The sequence below is a fragment of the Hetaerina americana genome, unplaced genomic scaffold (assembly GCF_022747635.1).
Source record: "Hetaerina americana unplaced genomic scaffold, ioHetAmer1.1.p SCAF_8, whole genome shotgun sequence".
NCBI classification, from domain to species: Eukaryota; Metazoa; Arthropoda; class Insecta; order Odonata; family Calopterygidae; genus Hetaerina; species Hetaerina americana.
In genome coordinates, this window is record NW_027287427.1 from 81,847,869 (window position 1) to 81,863,581 (window position 15,713).

The following is a 15,713-nucleotide window of genomic DNA, read 5'->3' on the forward strand; positions in this document are numbered from 1 at the left end:
CGTATGATTGATAAATCAGGAAAGGATATTAGGATAAATGTTCGGGAAATAGGAGTCGTTTTAACAAAATTATATTTAAATGAATGGAATTCTAATGCTATTCACGTTGCGTGGATGCTGATTGTTTCCATAGATTTGAGGTAATCACCCGGAAATACACCTTTTTTAAGCGAAACGAATTGTAGAACTTCAATAGAAACCTTGAGTACTATTAATAATCCACCCCGACTTCAGGGAAGAAAGGGCTCTGGAATTTATCCCTAGAAACATATCTCATTCCCAAAGTCGGCTGAAAGATTTATACTCAATGTTCATGGAATTAAATTTCTTTTGAGTTAAAAAATTCAGTTCGCACCATTGTTCTACTAACGAGCAGAGTGGATTAAAAGAATAAACGTTTTGCAAAACGTATGAATGAAGCTAAGTTCAGTTAAATTCACTTTATATCTTGTATAGAAGAATAAATAGGGAAAAATTGATCTAAAACGAGAGTTGTATTCCCATTTCATTTACAAAAGCAAGAAAGATAAATTCTCTTGTTCGTTTCATGAAATCCAGCAAAACTTCATACCTTTAATCTCGCATCGATTGGTTTTCTAAAATTGCAATTTCTCATCAATTACTGATGCCAAGTAATTTCTTGACGATTTAAATAACTTGAGAATCGATTTTTCGTTAGTAAATCAAATTGTTATATTAATCGAATTAGACAAAAGAGAAATAAATAGGAGGGAAAAAATAGAGGTTTACATTTGACACAGAGTGAGCGGACTCTGCTGGTTGATATGAAAAGATGACATACAAAAGAAAAACATAGGAGACAATAAAAGGTAGCGGGAAGTTGAGAGCTGAGATAAAATAGAAATTTGGGTATAATTTGGGGCTTAGAAAAGGAGTGAATCTGCTTTTTTGATGACAAGAAGACTGGCAGAAAGTATGACCAGCTGAAGTAGTAAATAATGTAGGGCATGAAAGGTATGATTGTGCTAACAATTTTTGTTCATGATATCTTGGTCTCGGCAGAAAACAAATGTTCAAGTTGATGTCATATTTCTAGATTTTAAAAAGATATTAGAGAAAGTTCCTAATGGGAAGCTGCTCCATAAGTGGATAAGTGTGTAATATACTGCATTCATCAACTTTTGGCAGGCCGAGAGCAAAGGGTCGTTATGATGCATGATGCACGTTGGATGATGATGATATCACCGTAAGCTCCACATCATATGTCCTAGGATTTATAGAATGGATTCTAGGGATATTCAATGAGAGGGTTAAAGAGCTTTGTTATTCTACTACAGTTAGGTCCTATCTAGGGTATGCTGCGGATGTATAGGATCCTCCCGAGGTAGGCATAGTATTGTAAATAACTTGAGTGCAATGTAGATTAGCTAGGATTGTGCAAAGTTGCTATGAAAAACGTAGCATTGTAGCAAATTGAGTAGCTTCAGGCGTGATGTGGTGGAATTCGAACATAATAAATAACTGGTCGCATCACTTTTCCATTTGATAACATTTTTATTTTACGATCGGGTTTCGGTGCATTACATCATCATCAGGCAACAAACGGAAGTAGTGTGTAAGGCACACCACTTCCGTTTGTTGCCTGATGATGATGTAATACATCGAAACCCGATCGTAAAATAAAAATGTTATCAAATGGAAAAGTGCTGCGATCAGTTATATTATTACGTAGCTGTGTTATGAAAATATTTAAAGATTAAAGATTGGAGCTACAAGTTGATCTTAGGTTTAAAAACAGGTTGGGTTTACTGCGTAAATTTGAGGCAGGTCATTAATCTGATGATGCTAAAGACATATTATAAGCCCCAACTTACTATGGTAGATCATATCACGTGCGTAAAATCAGGGATATTGCAAGTAGAATGGATAGATTTAAAATATCGTGTGCATCTTGTACAATAAGATATCAAAATTATTACGATCACGGCCGCGAAGGAGGTAATTTGTTTGGGTAATGTAGATATTTGTCGATATCCATCATGCGTTTGAAATAGACCTATTTATATAACACTGTCCCCGCATAACTTTAATTTATCGTATTATTGACTATCATAGCGATTAAGTACCATATTGCTTGTTAAATAACTTTGGTCGAGTGAATTATCGAATTGATATTTAAGGAGAGGTGTAATAATGGTAATTTTGCATGTGTGGCTGGTGATCTGGTGCACCCCGACACACGCCCCTGCAGCGGTTTGCGAGGGATATTATTTAGGTGTAGATAAAACAAAATGCGCAATCAATCAATTAATGTAGCGCAACCGATAGTGTGAAAAAAGAACCTAGGCATCAGAAATAAAATAGTTTTGAGAGAGAGAAGAAAATACGTACAATGGTGTACAATATGCATGACCAAAAACAGTGGGGTAGGTAGTAGTATTCGGGAGTGAGGCAATGGGAGACCTTAGGGGGGCGTGTCACGTTGTTTATCCCCTTCGCCCGTTTATCTGCGGAAAGGAGGGGGAGATGAGAGACGCGGCGTCGGGGTGGGTGAGAGAAGGGGGCAAGGGGGAGAGGAGTGGGTGGGGTTCCGTGTGGAAGGACATAGCCTCTCTCCACCGCATCCTCTCCCACTTAATTGCGAACGCTTGCTTTTCGGGGGGGTTGGGCCGTGCTTTCGTGGGGGAGGCAGGGGAATGAAGGGTGATGGTTTAGCGAGGATAAATCGCCTGCGAAACCTCTGAACGGGGAGGGAGTAGTGAGGGTATCTTGGAAGGGGTGGTGGGGGGTTTTAACCTTCTTCCCCGTGGGGGCGTGGAGAAGAAGAAGGGAGGCGGTCGGATATACGTCTTAATTCTTGGGGGGGGGAGGCGAAATGAAGACCATCGCGCTCCGTTGTTGAATATTGCACTCGGAATGGTTGAAATGTAAATGCTTCCCCGAGAGTTGCACGTCGCTGCTGGGAAAAGCATTGCAGAAGATAGTGCGCTGCTAAGAAAACTGGGTGGAACTATACTACGTTTTTCAGAGGGGAGTTGACAAATATTCTTCGGGGTCACCCAAACTTTGGTCCGCGAAAGGAGTTCAATTTTATTTATATATGCCTATTTAAACAGAAAGCAGTGTGATATACGTAGACGGAGTACGTCGCCCGAATGAGATGTAGAATTGGTGACCATCGGGTTACTTTACTTAATGTATTACTGACGCTAGGTTTCCGTACAACCATTCTTTCCCCTCTCCTAGAAAATGTAACCTCTATCAAATTACATACTTATCTCCTCAATAGCACAGATGACCTCAGCTGTCGTTCACATCCCGCGGTAACTACAACTCAATGTTTCGCGAGAATTCTAAAATGCAAAATTCTCTCGCCTCGACCGTGCTTCTTCAATTTTCGAATTATTTTGCTATTGAAAAACCTCAAATAGGGTGACTAAGACAAATGATTTTTACATTGAGTAGTTCTTACATTTGCGTACATTTCAACTGATGGTTACGCTAAAATAACCGTTGGGTCTTATCCAACAATTTCTTATGCATGAAATCCTAGTAACATTGCTTTAACGTATATCTTGACTTGACTCTACGCCCTTTTTCCCTTTACCTTTTCCGTTAATTCTTTACATTCAAGAGCACTGCTCTTAAGTTCCAGGGTCTTATATCTCTCTCTGTATTCTCCCCTAAAATTTTACTGGGCAAAATATCTCAATTTCGAAAAAGATTCCCGATAAAACTGTTGAAAAATGATTTATTTGAATCCCAAGTTTAGAATTGCATGCTCACCTTAAAATCTATTTTTAAATTTATTAAAATCAATATCTATGTTATAAATGAATGGAAAATTTTAATATTGCAATGTGCTCCGAAATCTCAATCGTCATAAACCAAGTATTTGCAACGAATATCAAACGTAATATCTGACAAATAAATCAACGCCCAAGCGGCCGATGTCCGTATTTTCATAGTATTGCAGAGGAAAATTTAACTTAATACATTTTTTTATTTTGCACAATAAATTCAATGACATTTTATTATAATAATGATTGGCCTCTGCCGCTTGCTATTGAAATTCTTTGAAGGCACTATGGACTTATAAATGTGGCCAAGGACGAATGCCAGTGGTATCTGTTAATTGTGGCCACCTTTAGCTAATCATCGAAAATTACGTTTTAAGCATTTCTTTTATTCAACAAACATTTTACTTTACTATGTGCTTCAAGATTGATTAATTTAGATGACCTATGTTATTTTGATTTAGGGTTGAGCCAAAAGGAGGACATATACTAATACATTGAAATAATACTATTGGTCTTTTTGTGAGAACACCATCACCGAAATTGATATTTACACGGTTGCGTAGTTGTAACAGCTACCGCTCTAAAATCGGTAATAGGACCCCGACCTTTCATAACTTTGTCATTGAGGTCGGCGCATTTACTTACGCACGGCAAAGTAAAATCTTAACACGTGATGAATTCTCATGTACAATTTTTTTCTGTACGAAATCCCACTGACTAGTTTTTCATAATTTCCAAATGAAAGGAATGCCTTCGATTTTCTGTTATTCTGTGAGAGGAACGGGAAAATGATTTATCTTTAAAATAAGGAAAACCAACAAATAAAAATTGACGTGGGTAGTGCTCTTGGAATATTTTACATTTTTCGTTTTTCCGCAATGGATGAAATACGATTTTGAAATCATTTCGACTTAAAAATAAGACTAACGTGAAGATTGTACTTTTTAAAGGCCCTGCATCAAAAAGAAACTGCTATTTAAAAATACTTTTTTCACCGTCTGACAATTTTTTCATAACCATTGGCTTCGTAATAATAGAATTAGAATATCATCATGGTAAACAAGCACCGACAGGGACTTAGTTGAGTTTGCGTAAACTTAGAATTTGCTTACGGTAATAGCTACAAAAATATAACTGCAAAGACTACTACAACTTGCATTAATCAATTTTTTATCCTAAAAAGAAGTCTACCGGCTTAGAGTAGGTTTTCTTAGTAGTGGACCTTGGGGCTGCACACTACAAGTTCACTCAAAAATACAGTCTAACATAGGTTAAATTTTGTATGTGTACAGTCAAAATCCACACTAGATATTACAGTAACTCATTTATAACCTCGATAACCCTTCTAAATCCCTTTTTCCAGAGTTGTCCGTATTCGAATTTCTACCAACAACCTTCTCCCTTCCACTACCAGGTCTTAGAACTTTATCGATTATTTACCTATCATCCATTTTATTTTTTGCATTCCTCTCTATTCCAATCATATAAGTCTCCATTTCATGCCCATATTTTTGCTTCTACGACTAGGTTTCTGAACTGTACAAAACTACTTTCAATATTAAAGTGTTTACCAGTCGTTTCATTACATCTCTACTTAAGGTATCCACGAACAAAGCACGCTTCCTTGCATAAAACAGTTATGATTTTTCCACCATACTGCCCACAAACATCAATAACGTTCCCCTTCCCCCAACTATGACACCATAGCCTTCCTATTTCTTGGGAATCTCCTCGCTTTCATTTGCTTATGATTATTTTTCATAATACATATTGACTTTACAATACGCTTTCTAAAGATTATAAACCTTCGGCTAACTGGCTTACTAATGATTGATACATGAGTTGATGTCAACAGCTTGCTACATACGAGCTCGTACAATATGCCGAATACCTAAGCGAACTTCAATTTCAAAAACACATTTGCACCATTTATCGAAGGTATTTTGATATGCGTACCTTAGAAGCCTTTAAGGAGTCCCTTTCCAACGGGTCCTGGGCATTTATTAAGATTAAGCAAGCCGGCAACAGCCTGTATGCATACTACCCTTAGCCCTTGTCTGGTGATTATTGTCTGCTAATGAGTGATTACGCAGAAAGGGAATGGATCAGGACGGTGGAAGATTTGGGGCGGAGCACGGGTATGAGAGGAGGGAGGGCGGGAAGGGGTTGGAAGATGAAAAGGGTTTCGCGTTCGTGTTTCGGCCGGAGTGGTGCGTCTGAATTTGTGAAATGGAAAGGGGGGAGGGAGAGGGGGGTTGGAATTAATGGGGTGAGGAAAGGGGAGGGAGGTAAGCAGGGGCGAGCGATTTCGAAGCCCCGTAATTTGGGTGTCGTCGAGTTGTGCTTTATCGTACCCGAGGCAGGGCGTTGAGGCATAGGGAGGGGGGGTAAACTCGAGGGCACGAGTTTATGCCCCCGGTGGAGTGCGAATCAACGCCCTCTTCTCTTCCCAAGAAGGTGAGTCACTCTAATCATAATAGGGGGATGGAGAAAGTAGGACAACTCCGTCATGGTCGAAATACATACTTTTGAAATAAGCTCTTTGCATTGATATGCCCCGAACGCTTTTCATTTCTCGTCTTTTTTTGCTTCCTTCATATCTCAGTTACTGTTAGACCCGTGTCCGTGAGTTTCACACGGAAATTTGAATGCTTTTCATTAATTCATAAGTCTAATGTCCAAATTGCTTGATAAAGGATCATTCTTGTTCAATTGAAGGATAGTTTCATCGTATGTGTTCCAGCGACGACAACCAGTCTCAGTCAAAGATCAAACCGCCGTCAAATATTGACTTGTGGTAATGTGCGATCAAACCAGAAGTCATTCACAGTAACAAATAACACTTTGTGGCCAGACGGAAGAATAAGAATCTGAATCTGTAAGAATCAGTACTCTTAGCATGAGGGAACACAATATGTTAGCACGTAACTGTAAGAGAGGTATATGAAAGGTAGGATAAAAGACCTACTTGGCTTAGTTTGTTCATGACTGCTGTTGGTTTCTTAATATTAAAATTTAAATAAAGATACTGAGTGATAGAAAAACTCAATCAAGATAAAAAAGCAATCGTATTGTGCTTTTGTGATGCAGACCGCTAATAGAAACGTGGCTTATGTATGGTAGTCATTTGATATTGGCATATCCAAATATGCATTCTTATCCGCGTATTCATTCGTATAATATTTCCATATCCATAAATTTGAACCTATACATGCCCCACAAATACCAATCATATTAATGCTCTTTCTGATCTATGATCCGTCATTGGTGGGACAAATGCGCAATATAGACGTATTACATGACAATGCCTTTAACTTACCAAAGTATAAGTATCACCTTTTGAGGAAAAACCTCAGTCCAGGCACCAAAGAGGCTGTGTAGTAAATCTTAACATTAGCCATAAATTATTATTCTGCTAGGATTCTGTTTGATACTTTTTAAATATCAATAGAAGTGGTGAGACATTTTTAATTTTAATTAATTAATTTTTAATTTTTGGACCCATTTGACCAATGGTTTCCTGGGTCCACTTTTATTTTACTTCACAGTTATTTGGGGATTCCTTTGAATCTTAGTTCCCCTTTTTACAAACAATAATGAGACATAAGGAAACAACATACATAACAAAAGAGACAAAAATAATCAGACATAAGGAAAGTTTTTCTAAAATTTTAACATCTACAGGTGCTTATATATGTTGGGAGTTAAACTAATGGTAAACAATTCAAGAAAAAAAAATCACTCAATAGACAAATAGGAGAATGCATTGCTACATTTTACATAAAATTTTACACAAAATATTTCCCAGTTAGTTCGCTTGTTGTGGTTCACTATTTGCTGGTTTTCTTATTGCAAATTTTCCGAGCAGGTTATTGTTGTTCTGTAGGCAGAATGTGATCATTTCCCTAAAGCTCGTTAGCTTCTCTTCCATATTGTTCCATAAGAGTTGCCGCTCTGTCTCATAGGAGACATGGAAAACCTTGCTGTACAGGTCTTATCTTAGTGAATTGGTCAATATGAATATTGATTAGCGAAAGTCAAACTGTGTTCTTATCTAGCCAAGCGAGTCAATAGCCGGAAGTAGTATCGATGGTGGTAAGGTAACTTTTTGGAACAGCTTTACAGCGAGAAAATCATTATTTCATGTATATTATTGCAGCGGTTTAATGCAGTTGTAACTCTAGTGTATTAATTGCCAAGAAGTGTGAGTCATGTTTTTGTAGAAAACTTTTATTGACTATGCGCTTGCATCGCATTGGGTCTGGTCTTTTCTCTCCTTCTTATAAATAGTGTTTGATTTCACAAAGCGCAATTCAAATCTTAGATGAAAGTGATGTAAGAAATAGTTTGACGGCGGCAGATAAAATAGAGAAAAGTATTGTCCATGTTATCAAATTGACAATTTCGCTTGAGTTTACCCGGTGATTAATAGAGTGAATGGAATTTTTTCTTTTGCTTTTTAAGATAAATTCAGCGCAGTATCATTTTCTTGCCACATTTGAAACTTTTAACCATATTATACAGTGCCTAACTGATCTCGCGTGTGGTAACAGTGTGGTAAAGCAAGGAATTTTACGTCCCAGAGTTGGGAGGAGAAAACGACCGCTATCGAAAAATCCTGATGATTAAAATAAGTTCACGTGAACGTTTTCCACGTCGCGTGACTTAGCTGAGTGGTGACGACGTTCAATGAATTAATCGCGTTCCGAATAGTGCCAAAATTTTTGCGTCGCCCCATTGAGACAAATCTGGGAATACACAAATCTGGCCACATAATAAGATCAAAGTTAGTGGATGTAAATAACGCGATTTTTTTCATTTTACATGATTTTTTTGGCGAAAGACCGTCATACCTGCAATATCAAACTTTTGCGCTTTAGATTTGAGAAATCTGCGCCTATTCTACTATTACTAACATGTGTTTGTATTTTGACTCAAATCTAAATGATCTCTCTTTTTCTTTTTAACTGCTCCGTTTGAATAATCAATGGGTTTTTGTGCGATTCTGTGTACCCTAGGGTTATATTGTGCTGCTGAAAAAATTATGGTAATGCCTACTCTTTTGATGAAGAAAAAATGACCATTCATCGATATACTTATAATCTTCAATTTAATTTATACCATACTTCATACATTTTGTGGAATTAGTCAATAACCTCTTTTACGATAGCCAACGAAAACCGAGTACGGCGAACTGACTGTGGTATGAGGCAGATTCCGATAATTTATATTTTGAAGCAATTCTCCGTTTTTTATGAATCTCTAATTAGTATCAGTAATACATTAGTATGGCTGATGTTTATTAAAGTACAATATGTGCATTATCTTTACTAATTAATTGCCTTAGAAAATAATTCGTGTGGTCGTTTAAAGATTCTACCCTAATGAAGAAAATGCAAAGCAACCAGTAATCAACAATGACTACGAAAGCGAAAAATTCGCAAGACCTCTTTCCCAACGCAATAAAAAAAATAGTTTGGATTTCCATTTCGCAGGAGAGGTAACACAGATAAAAGACGCATCTATATCTAGAGGAAATACTTTTTTGATAGCATTTGTCAATCTAAACCCAAACAAAGTCGTTTAATTTAAAGATATCTGAAATATGACCGAGTTTTATTGGTCAAAGTTTAGTGCTAGTCAAGCTTTTTTCTACAATAAAACAGGTGGAATACTTATCACAAAATTATGCAAATATGAAGGAGGCGAAAAATAAAGAGACTGAAATTTTTGAGTAATTAAATTTTGAAAAAAAATTGGTTCAACGTCATCAAAATAGATTCTTTTTTTCAGACCGCTTAATATATGCATAAGTACTGAAGTGAACTGTTTTTAAGACAATTTTAAAAATGCATGACAATCATCTCTCAGAATGGTTGTAATTTGAAATTCATGACCGGTGTATAAATATTCAGGACTACGTGTTAAGTTAAAGGATTTTATAATTCCTTTTCCTGCCAATCATCCTTCCACTTTCGTGGCACTCTTAAAATAGAGTTTTCTGAACTTTATGCTTAAATATGCCTTTCACTAATTTTCCTTTGCCCAAATGCCGTGTATCGCTCTACACCAGTCATCCATTTATCTTTACCTATCAATCATTAATTAGTCTACCTCTCTTCCATTTTTTCTCCTTCAATATTCTTTTGTTGTCTCCTAACAAGGAACCTATCGCTTTTGGGAAATGAGATAAATTAGGTCAAATTAATTATTTTGTTGCCTTTTTTCGCGATGAGATATTAACGTGACAAATTAGTGAACGTCAATTTTTCCTAAGTATATGGGGCAAATAGTAAGTAGCATTAATTTTAGCATTAAGTATAAGCATTTTATATATAATTGAAGTGGACAGATTGAGGGAGTAAAATGCGCAAAGAAGATATGTCAAATTTGAGTAGGCATTCGATAGAGTGTTGGGAGGAGTTGGAAATATTAAAGAAAGTAGGAGTCGATTTAACGGATAGGCGAGTTATCTGCAACCTGCACATATCACACACTGCTCTGGTGCAATTGGAGGGTGAAGATTCGGTATGGACAGTATTAGGAAGAAGAGTAAGATGGTCGTGTTCATTATTATGCGTTCTTTTCAATGAACATGTGGCATTGATTGAAGTGACATGGAAAGAACTGGACAAAAGAATGGATTTCGTTGGAAAATGCATCGAATCAGTAGATTTCCGAAATATCAAGCTTAAGTTTGACAGTCAACCGAGGGGGTTGCAAGCACAATGCTAAGCGCATTAGAACGGCGATGCCCGAGTCGACTGTCAAAATATCGGCGAGAACGGAGACTCTCACCCAGTGATAGACCCTAAAGGAATTTTTACATAGACTCTCCTTATATCGATAAATCCTTATTCACTGAGGTGTGCTACTTTTTAGGAATTGAAACTCTAAAATTTGAATTGCTAGTCACAACGGATGATCAAGCTTTATTTTTCCAGCCAGGCAAGCGTTTGTAAGCAATTCTGAGTAAATTACTAGAAAGTCAGTGCGATGGGAATAGGACGAGAATAAATGTTAACGAACAAATGTTACGTGGGTTCAAGAAACAAATGCTTAGCATTTTATTCTACACATGATTTCCTGGTCTCGTAGTAGCAACCAAATGGCATTGCTATCAATTTGTTATAAGAGAATATAAATTAATAGGAATTATAAAAACAAGATATTTCTGAACCTAAATTCACTCATTATCGGTGATATTTTTGGTCCTCCAGAGGAAATGTTTCCAAGCACACGTTTCCCCCGGAGTTATAATTAATGAATTTGATAATTTATTCTTTGTGACAGAACTACAATGAACTATGCTTTAAAGAGCTCTATGCTCTTTGCTGCAGAGTTTTGCTGTTAACTTGTTGTTTTTGGGTATTTCGTTGCTCTTATACTCCCTCCACGTTCTGTCACCCCAAATTCTGACCGACGAAGTTAAAAAAGGAATTTATGGAGGCGGTTTTTTCTAGGCTTTGTCGTTCCCTCGGAGTTATGGAAGCGGGGTGATACTATTGCATCTCGCTCATTCTGACTCATTTGAACTCCCAGGACGGCATCCGCGAATGACATCCAACTGCTCATGACTGTTTTCGAACCGGCCTCATACCTTTTATGATTCCATCACTCTACAGAGCTGTGGCCCTACAGATGTGAGATTTTAATTTAGTTATCCACCTCCTTAACCACCTCCTCATTTTCATTATCACATTTGTAGGAGGTCCTGGGCTCGTGAAATTCATTCGGTTCCTCTAATCAGTACAGCCAGGTCTGCTAGATATTTTCGTGTTTTCCGATTATAGAGAACGGACACATAACATTGAGCATTAGGAAAATGAACTTAAAAATTTATGTCGTTTGCACTAGTGTAATTTGAAACGTTCGCGAAAAAATAAAAATTACTTGATTTCTCGGGACAAACCATTTTTATTTTTCAGCATACTCTCCTTTGAGACTTATTTGATTCACCAGACGCTACTTCATTCTGTTGATCCATTCCAAATAATGCAATTTTTCCAAATCTGTAAAATAGGCCTTAGTTTCCTCAATCACCTCCTAACTTGAATGGAATTTCCTTATCGCCAGCAATTTCCATCCATTGGAGGAGAGGCAGTAGCCTGTTGGAGGGGGGGGGCACATCTAGAGAATGGGGGGATGAGGAACGAGCTGGTACCGTATTTCCAACTCTAATTTTGACCGTGGTCTATTTACAGGACATTTACCATCCAAATTGGGAGTGTGGGCAATTTTTTAATACGTAAACCGAGGATTTCTTACTCAGCTGCTCAAAATATTCTCCAAATTTTCCTGAATGGGTGTGCAAAATTTAGTGAGACACAGAAAAGTAAATCCGAGTTTAATCATAACTTAATTATTCGCTTCCTTATGGTGGCGTGTCACGGAAATTTGAGCAGATTTTGTTTCAGCGCGGAGTAAGAGAGAGAGAGAGAGAGGGAGGGAGGTGGATAGGCTTTACCGATTCGAGTTCTTTTAATACATTAAAATACATTGCGAAAGGAAAAAAAATCACTTTTTCTGAAGATATCCGCGTGCTTCCCTTCAAGTCGATCAACAGCTACTACCTCACGAGAAATAAATGCACGAACGAAGATAATATGGCATCAATGAACCACTAACCAACTGAATCAGAAAATTATTGTGTAAGCGTAAGCAGAAAGAAGCATTCGAGGGGTTGAGTTCGTTATGCATATATGAAATTACAGGAGTACTATATGGCGGAATGTATTAGGGAGCCTCCTTTTCCAGATATATGCTAAAAAATGACACATCCACGTGGGCATACATAATAGATTATTTGAACTCGACACGGTGATTTGCCAAGAAAGGAGGACATTTGGAGATTACATGCTACTTAATAGCTATTTAGATAAGATATTGAGATGGTTTAAGGAATGGAGGTTAGAATTAAGAATAAAAAAATGTACAACGATGAATTTTTTGAATAAAAAATGAAAAACAAGATCTTGTTTATAAGATAGATCAAAGCAAACGATACACCTAACAGCAGGTCAAATACTGGGAAAAAGTTTTCTTTTAATTCTAAATAGCCTAAAATATTTTCACTGTTTAATCAAACCCTTACTTTGTTTTTCTTCTTGTCAATAGTGGCTCGTCGCATACTTCAGGGAAATATTTTACATTAATATAATAGCGTATCAGATGAAGTAAATATCATTTTTATTATTTGAAATATTTTTCATCTCGTGGTAACAAAAATGTTAGTTAAACTTGATAATTCATATCTGGTACGGAAACAACCCCTGCCACAAACACCGTGGTGGTGGATTTCAGGGTGCCATGTTGTCGTACTCGTTTGCATTAAGTATTCCCGAATCCGAAGTGGCTTGACGATCAAATGGAAACTTTTTCCCTCGCATTTTGTGCCTCTAGTCGTGGCTTAATACGAGGTCAGCGCCCCCCCCCCCCTCTCTGCTTGAGACGTCCGGATTTACGTGCGCTACTCCACGCGTCGGGCGATAGGCAGAGTGATTGACGTTGACCTTAAGGCTCGAATTGCCTGATTCATCCATATTCAAGCAGAAACGCACAAAATACACCCAAAGATCATCGCGTGCTTTCCGACTTTGTGGTTAATTCTTTATAGAGGGTCCAAACGGAATAACTAGCTGAACTTTGCTCGGCATATTCAGGTTCCAAATCAGGTAAAAATTTATTTTCTAAATTCCCATCACGTGACTCGTAAAAGTACATCGACATTTGTCCTACTGCCTAATCCCTTCAAGAATCAGTGACGTCGTCTCGAATCTTTGTCTTCGTTCGCCTTCCAGTGCTAATGTCATCGGTGAGACATTAAGAATAATTAAAATGGCTCTAATGAGAGATGAAAAATATTTCGTTTTTTTTAGTCTATGATAAAATAAATGAAGTATATTAGGCGATGTGAGTAAGAGGGCTGTTAAAAGAAGCCCAAAGGAAGAAACTTAAATTAAATTTAGGGCATTTTGATTGACGACGGGACGTCTACGACATATGGGAGACATTGTCTATGCTATACGGGAGAAGTTTGTGATAGCGAGGTAGGATAAGGCTTGGTGGACAAAATGGAGAGAGAAAGCATTCAGAAATAAAATAGGGTTTAGTTTTTACTGCAAAGTGTCACGTTGTGCCTATTGCCTAGAAGCTTGTAATTGTGCTTGTTTACAGTCAAAATATTTTCTCTATCAATCAGAACGCCCTGTTTCCATATTTCCTGCCTCCTTTGAATTTCTCTAAACAGCCCTCTCTCCTCCTCTACCATATCTAGTATTTCTTCGTTTGCTTTCCTTTCCACCCCTTTTACTGCATACATTCTTTGGCACATCTACCTGTTAAAAGCTTCCACTCAAAGCCCGCTCTATTCTCTCAGCATCCAAATATCAACTCCATACAAACCTTTGCTTCATGTCAAGCTTTCACTAATTGATACCAATAAAAAATTTTAATCGTAAGAATTTTGCAGGTAATTGAACTATCAATAATTCTATAGGTACTAACTTATTATATAGGTGATAATTATAGAGATAATCAATTCTATAAAAAAAGGTAGCATTTGATTTTTTCGCCTGACATCACTATTTTTAATCTACTAAGAAGAGAATACGTGTGTTTTTGCCGATTTCTTGCGCAACCTACCCAATATCCTGCCATTTCTTGAAGGCGTAATCATTTTCCATCCAAAATCTAATTAACTCTCTCTCCTACACATCTGTCATACATTTGAGGAGCTTCATTCATCTACATCTACACAATAGTACCCCGCAAGCCGCCGTGACGGCGTGTTGAGGAATTTGGGTGTTCATTCAACGTTCAACGTTTTCGCCGGGACTGTGAGCACAGGATGAAGAAGGACAGGGTACTCAGATGGCGCTCGGAGGTTCGAATTGCTGGAGTGACTTTAATCGCGAGAGACTCCCGTTGTTGCTCATAGCTCCCCACCATATTCGAGGTGGTTTATTAGTGTGAATTTCAGTGCTCGCTTCAATTAGGAGGGCCTGTTGGGGCCCATTCGTGAGCGTCTAATAAATATAGACTAATGGATTCTCACGAATCAGGTACGGTTGCATCGAATACTCGTCTCTGTGACTTTTTGAAGAGTAATTGAAGTCTCTTCAAGTACATCTACATCGTAATATGCCATTGATATTCTTCAGGTCTGGATTTTTCCTCAGAGTCTTATGTCTCGCCGGACCCCTCCTATCCTTTGGAAGGGAACTATCCTAATTTTTCGAGTATCTTTGAATTCGCAATTAGCTTTGACAAATGTAGCAGATGTTATTTGTAATTTATCCCATTCATTGATATAATTTTCTCTGATAAGTATTAAATACTATTCCGCCCCTGCCAAACATATATGTAAAATAACATATTTAATATATTTTATCCCTATTCATTTTCTTACTATTTTCCTTTTTGTGGAACCAAGTTTCCTTGTGACGGACGAGCATATCTTTCTAGTGCATATTACTCATAAAAAATTTGGATTTGGAGTAGTAGTCAATTACTTGACTTCTTTCGAATAACTTAAGATGACCTCTTCCCTTCTTCAGCATTCATGTCACAAAACATTAGAAAATGAAACTGATTTGCGAGCATTAGGTTTGACCCCGTGACACGTAATTCCAAGCGGGTCACCACCGGGTAATCTGGGCGTATCACCGTTACCCCAAACACGGTTCTATCGCAAGGAGCAAAATGCTACATCTCTCAGACTGCCTCGGCATCAGGCAGCCATGAGTAGGGCAGGAACCTCATATTGATCTCTGCAAGGAGAGTGCTGACAGGATAAAAGTTCAAACAGAAACTAGGTAATCAGGAATTCACCATTCCATACATTCTTGACGTAAGCCTTTGAACTACCCAATGTCAGATTATTGCAGCAGGTTATTATAAAACATTTTTGGGTTTGGGATAGTTGTGGTCGAGACTTTTTGGGATTCTATG